Here is a 13,796-nt window from a genome sequence, read left to right as displayed (position 1 = left end):
TTTCAAGAAGTAATGCTATAGATTTTTTTCTCGGCCAATATCTGTTGAGAAAATGTAGAATTTTTTGTGGGAGATCGTAGAATATTCCCTCTTCAGCCCCTATAGTTTCATTATGTTCAGACAGGCGGGGGCGCTATACGCACGTATCCATCAAAATGGCGTCGTAACAGAGGTGCGTTACAGGCAGAGAGCTGTCGGTGAATTTATTGTGGCGGAAAGCCAGAAATCGCATATATTCTTAGGTGCTAGCAGAATGTCTACGGATAAAAGGCAATGAACAAAAGCACGGTGAGTCGTTGGACGAGGTCGCACAAACCTTGCCGATCTCCTGTGGGCCGGAGGGACAACAGCAGCTGTGACTCCTGGAATGTTGGAGCCTGAGGACGCTCTGATTCGAGATGTTCGAAGGATCACAATCAAATAACCGGCTGCACAACTGGTCGTCTCTGTTGGTAGAGCAGACACACTCGTCCACCAGTTGAGATACTCCAAGGTGTGCGCCCCCTTGGTTATCCGTCGCCTAACATAACGCGATAAAGAGCACCGAAGGACCCTCTGTGCGGAATCGCTTTCGCATTACGTGGCTGAACGTGTCAATTTTTTGTCGAACATCGTCACAGGCAATAAAACTTGGGTTCTTCACTTCGAACCGAAAACAAAGTGGCAATCCATAAAGTGGCGACGGCCTTCTGGGACTCTGAAGGGGTTACTCTGATTGATGTTATCCTTCAAGGTGCAACGACCAACTCTGAAGTGTATTGTGTACGCTCATGAAACTGAAGAAACGACTTAAGCTTATCCATCGTCACAAAAATGCAAACTACTTCTCCTTCTCCATGACAATGGAACGCCTCACGCAAGTCTGTGAGCTCTAGAGGAGATCACAAAACTTCATTGGACTCTTCTTCCTCACCCACCCTACAGCTCGTATCTCGCACGTTCCAACTTTCATCTGTTTACCTCAACGAAGGATGCACTCTGCGGGAAGCAGCAAGACGTTGGCGCCGATATCAACCAGTTGAAGAGTACTGTGCAGGCATACAGGTCCTCCCAGTAAGGTGGCGTAAGGCCTTCGCACTGAATGGAGACTATGTCAAAAGTATGCTTTTGTAACTAGAAGAGTGGGGAATATTATGGTGTATTGGAATTCTGAATTAAACCGAGCTAAGTTCAGAAAAAATGTGTTGCATTACTTATTGACTGCCTGTGGAAATTAACTCGTCCACAAGTACAACTTAGGGTGCATACTCAACATTTTTCAGTGCTCGAGTTTATAATAATACTAGTGAAACAGACAGTGGCTTCTCAATTGCTTAGTATGTACCGGAATTCCATATATGCTGTAACCTCCTTTTCTCCCATCTCTTGTCCATCTACTTCATTCTGTCTTTTTGCCCATCTCCTACTCAACCCCCTTTCCTTGTCCATAACTCCCTCCCCCTCTCTCTATCCAGCTCCTCCTCCCCCTCTCTGTCAATTTCCTCTCTACACCTCTCCGCCCGTCTCCTCCTTACCGCTCTCCCTGACATGGGTCCATGCTTAATGTAGTTGCTAATGAAATCTTGATTGGGAACTGAAGTCGTTTAAAATGAAATGGTAAATTTAAATGGTTCAAATAGCTCTAAGCACTATGGGACTTAACAGCTGAGGTCTTCAATCCCTTAGACTTAGAACTATGTAAACCTAACTAACCTAAGGACATCACACACAGCCATGCCCGAGGCAGGATTCGAACCTGCGACCGTAGCATCTGCGTGGTTCCGGACTGAAGCACCTAGAACCGCTCTACCACAGCGGCCGGCAAATGGTAAATCTATTGGAATTGTTGGTATACGGGGTATGAGAGAGACCTCTCCAGTTGCTGGATCTGTGAGGACAGTAGCTACTACGTCAGTATTCCGTAAAGTTTTAATCACGAATGGGTTGGAATACAAAATTCAGTCGATTCGGATTCCGTAGTAGCATTCTCATCGTAAGGCAGTAAGCCATAAATGCAACTTTCCTGTGTTATGTTAAAACAGAATGCGAGAAATAAAGCAAAACAATACAATTTTGTGCATAAAATTTTTGTCCAGTGTTATAAACAAAGAGAAAAAAATGTATATTGGAAAATCAATCTGTCCAAATGTTTAAATGCCACGCTCTTATAGTTAAAATTGACTGCCAGAAAGGAAACCAAACTATATCTTCTTAGAGCACTGCATTGCATTATCCTTCTCGCAGTTGGTTGTAAATGAAACCCTGTACACTGTCATTTAAAAAAATATGTAGCATGTATCTCTCTGAACGTTTATTAGACGATAACAAAAAAAAATTCAAGTAAATCAGTCACTAATGGTGTAGCCTGTATCCGTCTGAACGTTTGTGGGAGTAAAAATTTGAGGTAAATCAGGATAAGCACAATATTTTTATACTTCATACCTTAATACTTACACACATCAGTGTATTGGATGTTTTTCCTCTGTGTCGATCATTATTTCCACAACCACGTCACATAATTTTCTACCTGATATCTTCTGCAGGATCGTAACTGCACAAAGTGGACTACGCCTATCAGCATAGACTCCCCGTTTTGCAGTCATGCGTCCATACTTCAGCAACTTAACTGGCCCGCTGGGGAAAATGAACATAGCCACATGTATTGGGAGGTACTACCTAATTTAAAACCGCACACCTTGTAATAGCTATAACTATAATTATCAGTCTACAGATCACGTAAATACTGTAGTGGTGTAGTTCATGTCATTGTCCTCAGTCACCACTATAAATGTTAAATATTTTCACTTACACCCATTAAACAATATATATCCGACACCCCAAAAACATCCGTTTTTCATATTAGGTACATTGTGCTGCCACCTATATACATTGATCGTGACCGGTCCAAATATCTCATGAAATAAGCGTCAAACGAAAAAACTACAAAGAACGAAACTTGTAAAGCTTGAAGGGGCAAACCAGATGGCGCTATGGTTGGCCCGCTATATGGCGCTGCCATAGGTCAAACAGATATTAACAGCGCTTTTTTTAAAAATAGGAACCCTCATTTTTTATTACATATTCGTGTAGTACATAAAGAAATATGAATGTTTTAGTTGGAAGACCTTTCTCGCCTTGTGATAGATGGCGCTGTAATAGTGCTTGGGCATTGTCCTGCAAAATGATGGTCAGATCCTGGAGAAAGTATCGTCACTTCTGTCTCTATGCGGTTCATTTTTGCAACACCACTTACGACCAGCTCGAACTGTCAACACAACTGGCACTGCTAAGAGTATCCTACGACTTCCACATCGCTGGCAACGGGTTATACACAACACTGGTGACTACTTTGAAGGTCAGGAAAACTTTGAAACCTTCATCTATTTTCTTCGAGCTGTAAATAAATAGTTGCCACTATTAAAGTTATAACCCTCGTGTGTATACATACTATGTGATCAAAAGTATCCGACACCCTCAAATAGGTACATTGTGCTGCCACTTGCTGCCAGGTACTCCATATCAGTGACCTAAGTAATTATTAGACATTGTGAGAGAACAGAATGGGGAGCTCCGCTGAACTCACGGACTTCGAAAGTGGTCAGGTGATTAGGTATCAATGTGTGTCATACGTCTCTACGCGAGATTTCCACACTCCTAAACATCCCTAGGTCCACTGTTTCCGATGTGATATTGAAGTTTAAAGGTGTAGGGACACGTACAGCACAAAAGAGTACATGCCGACGTCGTCTGTTGACTGACAGAGACCACTGACAGTTGAAGAGGGTCGCAATGTGTAATACGCTGACATCTATCCAGAACATCACACAGGAATTCCAAACTGCTTCAGGATCCACTGCAAGTACTATCACAGTAGCCGGGAGGTGAGAAAACTTGGATTTGGTGATCGAGCAGCTGCTCATAAGCCACACATCACACCGGTAAATGCCAAACGATACCTCGCTTGGTGTAAGGAGCGTAAACATTGGACGATTGAACAGTGGAAAAACGTTGTGTGGCGTGACGAATCATGGTACACAATGTGGCGATCCGATGGCACGTGTGGGTATGGTGAACGCACGGTGAACATCATCTGCAGCGTGTGTAGAGCCAACAGTAAAATACGGAGACTGTGGTGTTATGGTGTGGTCGTGTTTTCATGGAGGGGCCTTGCAGCCCTTGTTTTCGGTGGCACTATCACAGCACAAGCCTACACTGATGTTTTAAGCACCTTCTGGCTTCCCACTGTTGAAGAGCAGTTCGGGGATGGGAATTGCATCTTTCAACACGATTAAGCCCGTGTTCATAATGCACGGCCTGTGGCGGAGTGGTTACTCAACAATAACATGCATGTAATTGACTGTACTGCACAGAGTCCTGACCTGAGTCCTATAGAACACCTTTGGGATGTTTTGGAACGCGGACTTCGTGCCAGGCCTCACCGACCGACATCGATAACTCTCCTCCTTGCAGCACTCCGTGAAGAATGGGCTGCCACTCCCCAAGAAACCTTACAGCACCTGACTGAACGTATACCTGCGAGAGTAGTAGCTGCCATCACGGCTAAGTGTGAGCCAACACCTTATTTAATTCCAGTATTACCGATGGAGCGCGCCACAATCTATCAGTTTCAGCCAAGTGTCCGGATACTTTTGGTACAGTCTAAGACTCTCTGAACGGTTATTAGAGCATCGTTTGAAACCTAAAGTAAATCTATGAAGAAATTTTCGAGATTTCTGGTAACAACTTTAAACAATGACCTGTCTTTATACAGTTTGGTCAGAAACAGTCTGATAATTTGTAAGGATGTTGAAGGATAGATTGTGCTGAGAAATAATTTTAAGAAAAAATTGCATACCATGCACAGTTTCCGACTTAATTAGCTTTGAAGTTGGCCAACCAGATCGTTGTGCACACAGATTCAAGCAGCCTACCTGCGACAGTGACGTCAAACATGTACTTCGTTTGCTAATTTCAAACCAGACAAGTATTGTTTTTGCTGACCTAGCTTCAATTTATCACTTCCGAAATGGCACATTTTAAATGGAAATAAGCATTGGAACCAGTGGTAATTCAGACCAACAGATGTCTCTGCATTACCACATATTAGCCCTTACAAGTGCTTGAATTGGTGAGAACGACAACCTGATCCGCAAACATCAATCAAAATGAAATTGGATATGGCAACATTTTGTTAACAATAAATTACTTCACAGTTAAATGTACCCAGCAACGCCGTACAAGCTTTTCAGACTGTTCCTGAACACCCTGTACAGTAGTGTAGGTAGGGCATTTTTCATGCTACTTGCAACTTCCAGATTTAATTCCGATGAGTGGTTTATAGCCAACATTTTGACGGCGCCGTAGGTTAAGGAAGCCTGGTGATATCGGCATAGTATTTCCGTGCCACTCATTTACAAATATTGGTTGCGAACATAACAATGGAATTCTTTTCTGGTCATCAAGAACACTAAATAATTTTTACCCACTAAAATCACAGACACACACACACACACACACACACACACACACACACACACACACTTTTACCCACTAAAATCACAGACACACACACACACACACACACACACACAAATCATCGAAATCCAATATGCGTAGAATATGCACCACAACAAGAATTACACCTTTTCTCAGGACATCTAGTTTGTTGACTTCGTCGACTCACAACTAAACTGTTACCTTCTAACCTAACCTAGATCTGGGGTTGCTTAGGAAGGGAACCTCAGGAGAGCAATTTTCTGTTTGATAGATTATGAGTTTTTTATGTTTATGTACATGTGGCACTATGGTAGGAGAGTTACTTTAAAGTGGTGAAGAATATGGAACGTTTTCCTCCCTTATGTTTGCTAAAACTCAGCGGAGCAGCGCCTCTGAGGAAGTCCAGCGCAGTCCTGGACGAAACGTAAGGAGCAGAAAAGTTCTTGGACCACGACCTCACATCCCGAAAAGTATATCAACAGCCATGCTACAACATCTATTACGTATTAAAATGGCATAAGTACATTTTTTTGTGTACAGCTACAAAAGGTGACGGCGGATATTTACGAGTGTAGTAGCACGCACTTCAAAACAACAATCAGCTGATCGTGGTATAAATGACAGTGCTTGTATAACAGACAGGACGGAAAATGAAATCGCTTTTCAATGCTTTATAGATCAGTCTCTCACACAAACAAACATTACAAACAATAATATAGACGTAAAATAGATTTTTCCACTGCTGTTTTACATCACGTTTCTGTATTTATGATGTCAGACTCCACTACATCATTCCGCCCCGCGATACAGGTGACTCTTAGTATCGGTAGGTTCAATCCACCCTTAGGTTCCCATATAAAAGAGATTCAAATAACTGATGCCTTATTATGACATACGAAGATCAACATGTACGTACTTTTAGATCATCAGTCTTGCAACCGTTTTTATGCTGTTCACCTTCTTTTCCAGTCTTGTGTTAATCTTTCCATCTCTACATAACTGAAACACCCAACATACGGAGTGTTACAAACACGTACGGCCGAACTTTCAGGAAACATTCCTCACACACAAAGAAAGAAAATATGTTATGTGGACATGTGTTCGGAAACGCTTACTTTCCATGTTAGAGCTAATTTTATTACTTTTCTTCAAATCACATTAATCATGGAATGGAAATACACAGCAACAGAACGTACCAGCGTGAGTTCAAACACTTTGTTACAGGAAATGTTCAAAATGTCCTCCGTTAGAGACGATACATGCATCCACCCTCCGTCGCATGGAATCCCTGATGCGCTGATGCAACCCTGGAGAATGGCGTATTGTATCACAGCCGTCCACAATACAAGCACGAAGAGTCTCTACATTTGGTACCGGGGTTGCGTAGACAAGAGCTTTCAAATGCCCCCATAAATGAAAGTCAAGGTTGAGGTTAGGAGAGCGTGGAGGCCATGGAATTGGCCCGTCTCTACCAATCCATCGGTCACCGAATCTGTTGTTGAGAAGTGTACGAACACTTCGACTGAAATATGCAGGAGCTCCATCGAGCATAAACCACATGTTGTGTCGTACTTGTAAAGGCACATGTTTTAGCAGCACAGGTAGAGTATCCCGTATGAAATCCTGATAACGTGCTCCATTGAGCGTAGGGGGAAGAACATAGGGTCCAATCAAGACATCACCAACAATGCGTGCCCAAACGTTCACAAAAAATCTGTGTTGAAGACGTGATTGCACAATTGCGTGCGGATTATCGTCAGCCCACACATGCTGATTGTGAAAATTTACAATTTGATTAAGTTGGAATGAAGCCTCATCCGTAAAGAGAACATTTGCACTGAAATGAGGATTGACACATTGTTGGAGGAACCATTCGCAGAAGCGTACCCGTGGCGGCCAATCAGCTTTTGATAGTGCCTGCACACGCTGTACATGGCACGGAAACAACTGGTTCTCCCGTAGCACTCTCCATACAGTGACGTAGTCAACGTTACCTTGTACAGCAGCAACTTCTCTGACGCTGACATTAGGGTCATCGTCAACTGCACGAAGAATTGCGTCGTCCACTGCAGGTGTCCTTGTCGTTCTAGGTCTTCCCCAGTCGCGAGTCATAGGCTGGAATGTTCCGTGCTCCCTAAGACGCCGATCAATTGATGCGAACGCCTTCCTGTCGGGACAACTTCGTTCTGGAAATCTGTCTCGATACAAACGTACCGCGCCACGGCTATTGCCCCGTGCTAATCCATACATCAAATGGGCATCTGCCAACTCCGCATTTGTAAATATTGCACTGACTGCAAAACCACGTTCGTGATGAGCACTAACCTGTAGATGCTACGTACTGATGTGCTTGATGCTTGTACTGTAGAGCAATGAGTCGCATGTCAACACAAGCACCGAAGTCAACATTACATTCCTTCAATTGGGCCAACTGGCGGTGAATCGAGGAAGTACAGTACATACTGACGAAACTAAAATGAGCTCTAACATGGAGATCAAGCGTTTCCGGACACATGTCCTCATAACATCTTTTCTTTATTTCTATGTGAGGAATGTTTCCTGAAAGTTTGGCCGTACCTTTTTGTAATACCCTGTATACTGTACTTACATGTTCTAGTCCTTATGTGCCATATTGTTTTTTTCCCTTAGTGCTTCAACCAAAGCCAAGTTAACTGTTCTTGCTTGTTATGACGTATATCCTACTAACCTGTCCCTCTTTCCATAAGAATTTTGCGTAGACTTTTTTCCTTCACAAATTTTTCCTTGTGCCTCTTCATTTCGCTACTTACTTATCTGTTTAATTTTTAACCTTGAAGTAAATATACTTGACCATTTGTTGGGCCTGTTACTGCGGTAATCATAAGAAAAACTAGAGAATAGACGCGCCTGGTTAAGCGACTCGAACTGTGCTGAGCGCTGTGTGCTCCCCGTGTGCTGCAGGTGGAGCAGACTGAGCGCTCCCGCGCGCAGGGACTGGCCAGCGTAGTTCCGCCTCTGGCCGCCACCGCCGACGCCGTCGCTGCCATCGCCAAGCTCTTCCATTGGAAGTCCGCCACCATACTCACCGTCGGTAAGTCTCACCTCAAGTTCAGTCGCAGGCTACGCAGCAGCACCTACACGGCCTCCGATCTCTGCAGTAGGGGCTCACTGAACCAGGAGGCAGACATTTGGAAAAGAAGAGGGAATCCGGTGTGGCAGGAATTTTCGTTGGCACAACGCATTCATTGCATTTCGGATTATCCATTTGTGACCCGTTTTCGCTGATATCATTTAGTGTCACTACATCGTCATACCTTCCATAACGACTATTAATTCATTTCAGTGAATCCAGTTCATTTATCTGTGCCTGCAAGATGAAACTACGTAGCGTGTGTGTTGGTTGACTGGGTGAATAGCTGTAGCTATGTCTGGGGTCTCAGTCGCCTCTCCTTTTAAGAGCGTGATTTAATTGTACTAACTGCCATTGTTCCCTAGGAGCTTACTCACTTGCTGATGGACTTGCTGTAGGACAAGTCAAATGAACAAAAGTTCACACAAACATTAAACTCTTCAGTACAAACACCAGTTCCTCGAGAGAGCACAAAATGAAATAATATGAATCAATATAACAAAGACACTTGCTATGAGTCAAGAATGCGGTTACAGTAACAAGGGCCAGAGAATAGAGCTTGTATCGTCGGTATCTCGCACTTGCCACAAAATGGCGGTAACTGCTGCACGATGAACCTCGTGATACCGACACGTCTATTAAGTGCAATGGAATGGGGCGGAAAGCTGCTCTCCGGGCTCGATGGACGAACTACAGTGCTCTTCCCCGGTATACGAAAAGACCCTTGTAGCCTACCGAAGAGAAGGTGTGGTTTTAGCCGTTCCTGTTGTTCTGGCCCACTGGAGCGGCCGACTCCTTGCCTTCAAGTTGGGTGGCCCGAACTAGCGCGGATTTCCAAAAAACTATTAACGCTGAATGAAATTATAAGGAAATCCGAACTTTTAACTGCTTACAGGATCTGATAAATATCAACGGGGACAGTTGAAATTGTGTGCCCTGACCGGGACTCGAACCCAGGATCTGCTGCTTACATGGCAGACGCTCTGGTCATGTTTTATAAATTCTCTACATTTCTTCTTATAGCCAAGCCATAATAATTCTGTGATCTATCTACACTCCTGGAAATGGAGAAAAGAACACATTGACACCGGTGTGTCAGACCCACCATACTTGCTCCGGACACTGCGAGAGGGCTGTACAAGCAATGATCACACGCACGGCACAGCGGACACACCAGGAACCGCAGTGTTGGCCGTCGAATGGCGCTAGCTGCGCAGCATTTGTGCACCGCCGCCGTCAGTGTCAGCCAGTTTGCCGTGGCATACGGAGCTCCATCGCAGTCTTTAACACTGGTAGCATGCCGCCACAGCGTGGACGTGAACCGTATGTGCAGTTGACGGACTTTGAGCGAGGGCGTATAGTGGGCATGCGGGAGGCCGGGTGGACGTACCGCCGAATTGCTCAACACGTGGGGCGTGAGGTCTCCACAGTACATCGATGTTGTCGCCAGTGGTCGGCGGAAGGTGCACGTGCCCGTCGACCTGGGACCGGACCGCAGCGACGCACGGATGCACGCCAAGACCGTAGGATCCTACGGAGTACCATAGGGGACCGCACCGCCACTTCCCAGCAAATTAGGGACACTGTTGCTTCTGGGGTATCGGCGAGGACCATTCGCAACCGTCTCCATGCAGCTGGGCTACGGTCCCGCACACCGTTAGGCCGTCTTCCGCTCACGCCCCAACATCGTGCAGCCCGCCTCCAGTGGTGTCGCGACAGGCGTGAATGGAGGGACGAATGGAGACGTGTCGTCTTCAGCGATGAGAGTCGCTTCTGCCTTGGTGCCAATGATGGTCGTATGCGTGTTTGGCGCCGTGCAGGTGAGCGCCACAATCAGGACTGCATACGACCGAGGCACACAGGGCCAACACCCGGCATCATGGTGTGGGGAGCGATCTCCTACACTGGCCATACACCTCTGGGGATCGTCGAGGGCACTGAATAGTGCACGGTACATCCAAACCGTCATCGAACCAATCGTTCTTCCATTCCTAGACCGGCAAGGGAACTTGCTGTTCCAACAGGACAATGCACGTCCGCATGTATCCCGTGCCACCCAACGTGCTCTAGAAGGTGTAAGTCAAATATCCTGGCCAGCAAGATCTCCGGATCTGTCCCCCATTGAGCATGTTTGGGACTGGATGAAGCGTCGTCTCACGCGGTCTGCACGTCCAGCACGAACGCTGGTCCAACTGAGGCGCCAGGTGGAAATGGCATGGCAAGCCGTTCCACAGGACTACATCCAGCATCTCTACGATCGTCTCCATGGGAGAATAGCAGCCTGTATTGCTGCGAAAGGTGGATATACACTGTACTAGTGCCGACATTGTGCATGCTCTGTTGCCTGTGTCTATGTGCCTGTGGTTCTGTCAGTGTGATCATGTGATGTATCTGACCCCAGGAATGTGTCAATAAAGTTTCCCCTTCCTGGGACAATGAATTCACGGTGTTCTTATTTCAATTTCCAGGAGTGTATATGAAGAACATATGAACACACAAATTTAGCGTGTGGACGTAAGTTGGAGACGTGAGTCTCACGGGGAGCGTGCCAGAGATAAGTCTCTGCAGTCGCACTATCCTATGTGACCTCGGTGGCTCAGACAGTCAGCGTTCAGCGGTGCAGCGGTTCCGACGGTGTTTACGTCCCTGCCGCACGTCTGCGCGAGAGGTGTTTACTTTACGTGTGTAGCGGTGTGCCGCGGTAATACATAGAACGAATCATGACCTTGTCGTTCCGCAAATCGACACTGAAATTTGGTTTTGTTAACGAATATGCTCGACCGAAGGGTTACGAGATCGGACGTTATTTACAGTACGAGGTAAAAATCGAATCTGACGTTCTAGTTGGACTGCACTTACCTGTAGTCAGCAGCGTGGTCTACGTCGAGCTCATCAGTGAAGCGACGTGTGACGAACTACTACTCCGACTCCGACAAGGATTTCGTTTCTGTGATTCGGACGGGAATGTTGGAGCTGTTACAGCTGAACACGCCGGTTTGGGACTACGAACGATCCGCGTCTTTGACTTCCATTTGAAGTGCCAGAAGAATTGGTGACAGACGCCCCGCGTCCTTACGGAACTGTCCTATCCCACGTGACTGAAAAATGGGCGAGTTTCAAAACGTATCCTGTCCTCAACTGAGTCAGACAAATACGGATCGAACTTCGAAAACACGTTCCGTCATACTTCTACATCGCTGGTTGTAGGGCGATTGTCATCTACGACGAACAACCAAGGACGTGCTCTGGTTCTGGGAAGGAGGGACACGTCCGTTCTGAGTGCACTCAACGAAGGTTCTTACAGCTGCCGCGGGATGATCCACCCCTCTCACCGCATCCGACTGTGCTCCCCATGACGTATGTTGCCGCATTACGCTATGACGTAGGTCACGAGACAGATACGTACCGGAATGTGCAGACAGGCGGATCGCGGCGAGCCACGGAAGGGCGACGTCGCGCTGGGTCGCCTGCAGCAGTCACAGGACGCCCTCCCTAGGATGCCGCTTGCGGCTCCTTCAGGTAAGGCACTTGGAGACGTCGATAATACGACGGCGTACAATTCTGACGTCTCCCACGAACAACCAGAGACCATGCTGACCTCTGATTCCGAGGCCCGGCAAAGAAAACAGCGATCACCAGAAGCGCTGTCTCACAGTGGAGAACGACCAGTCTGATCTAGCAGGCAATTCTGGGGCGTTTTCGGGTACAGAACAGACAACCATGGATACAGAAGAACTGCCTAGCGTGGGCCCAAGGGTGGCCAGTGGGACGGCGACACGACTTCCCGATGGCGATGCTCCAGAAACAGCAGAGGAGTTTGATCGACGGCAACAGGCTACTGAGGAGGCTACGGCGCCTACGACGCACGACAACGATGGGACCCTAGGGAACTGGTCTGAAGACCCACACTCTCCCGCTGTAAGACCGACAAGAGTACACGGGTACTTCCCCCCTCGGACTTCTATAACTGTTCCCCGTGTGACGAGAGAGGCATTGACACAGCGATACTGTTGCAGGAAGGGGTACGTGCAGACGAAGCAAGAGTATTTGCCTTCTGCCCGCGGTATGGCCGTGACCATAGGTGGAATTAAATTAGAATTATATTAATACTTTCAGCTGCTGACGGGCGTTGATGTATATCAACAGCGACAGGTGAAAATGTGTGCCCCGACCGGGACTCGAACCCGGGATCTCCTGCTTACATGACAGACGCTCTATCCATATGAGCCACCGAGGGCACAGAGGATAGTGCGACTGCAAGGACTATCTCGAGCACGCCTCCCGCGAGACCCACATTCTCACCTTGTCTGTCTACGCACTACATTCATAGTGTCCCTACCCAACACACTCATTACTCGTGGAAAACATTCGTACCAAGTCCCGTAACAGTTCGGGAAATATGTGTGCATCCGCACAGAAGAAGGTTACGGCCGGTATTGCCAGAACTATATACCATATCCATGTAAGTATATAGGTGGAATTCGTTTGATCAATATATACGCACCGTCAGGTTCGGATAAGAGAAGGTACAGAGCAGATTTTTACGCCCATGAGGTTAGACCGCTGTTCCAGGGACGATACGATGCTTGCATGCTCGGCGGAGATTTTATCTGTGTTCTCGACAGAAAGGACCAACATCCTAACTATACTCCTAGCCAAGAACTTCGGGAGCTGGTCAACGGGATGGCATTAGTCGATACATGGGACCTGAAGTATCGCAATCAGCCAGGATACACATTTTATGTGAGCCACTCCGCGGGCAGTTTGGATAGGATCTACGTTTCAAGGCCGTTAGCGATGTCGACGGTGGACGCAGAAATATGGCAGACAGCGTTGACAGACCACGATGTATATGTTTGTACGGTTAACTTTGACAGACAGCAGGTATGGGGACGGAGGGGTAATTCGAAGATGAAAGTCTCCCACCTGCGTGATGCAGAATGCCGACGCATGGTAGAGGATCCGTAGCATGACTGCCTCTGTCGACGACGTTCTTACGGTTCTGTACTGCAGTGATGGATCTAGTGCGCGTAGCCAGCTTTACGGAGGACGTCAATAGGTTACGGGAAGGAGATTTCTCAATGGCAGCGCACGACCACTGAGTTTTACTTTACGGCCCTCCGGGAACTGTTAGGTCACCCACCTACACTAGCACGCAAGACAGCCGTCCATTGAGTCATAGCGAAGCTGGCACAACTTGCGGCGCTGAGGA

General features: G+C 46.8%; 1 non-coding gene across 1 annotated transcript; it reads right to left on the bottom strand.

Annotated features, from left to right (window-relative positions):
* Positions 1 to 12,747: 12,747 nt before the first annotated feature.
* Positions 12,748 to 12,822, bottom strand: Trnat-ugu (transfer RNA threonine (anticodon UGU)). Its single transcript has one exon. It is a non-coding gene; the product is annotated as a tRNA-Thr (tRNA).
* Positions 12,823 to 13,796: the final 974 nt, after the last annotated feature.

Source organism: Schistocerca gregaria, chromosome 2 (genome assembly GCF_023897955.1).
Source record: "Schistocerca gregaria isolate iqSchGreg1 chromosome 2, iqSchGreg1.2, whole genome shotgun sequence".
Lineage (NCBI taxonomy): Eukaryota > Metazoa > Arthropoda > Insecta > Orthoptera > Acrididae > Schistocerca > Schistocerca gregaria.
This window is presented reverse-complemented; position numbering and strand designations above follow the sequence as displayed.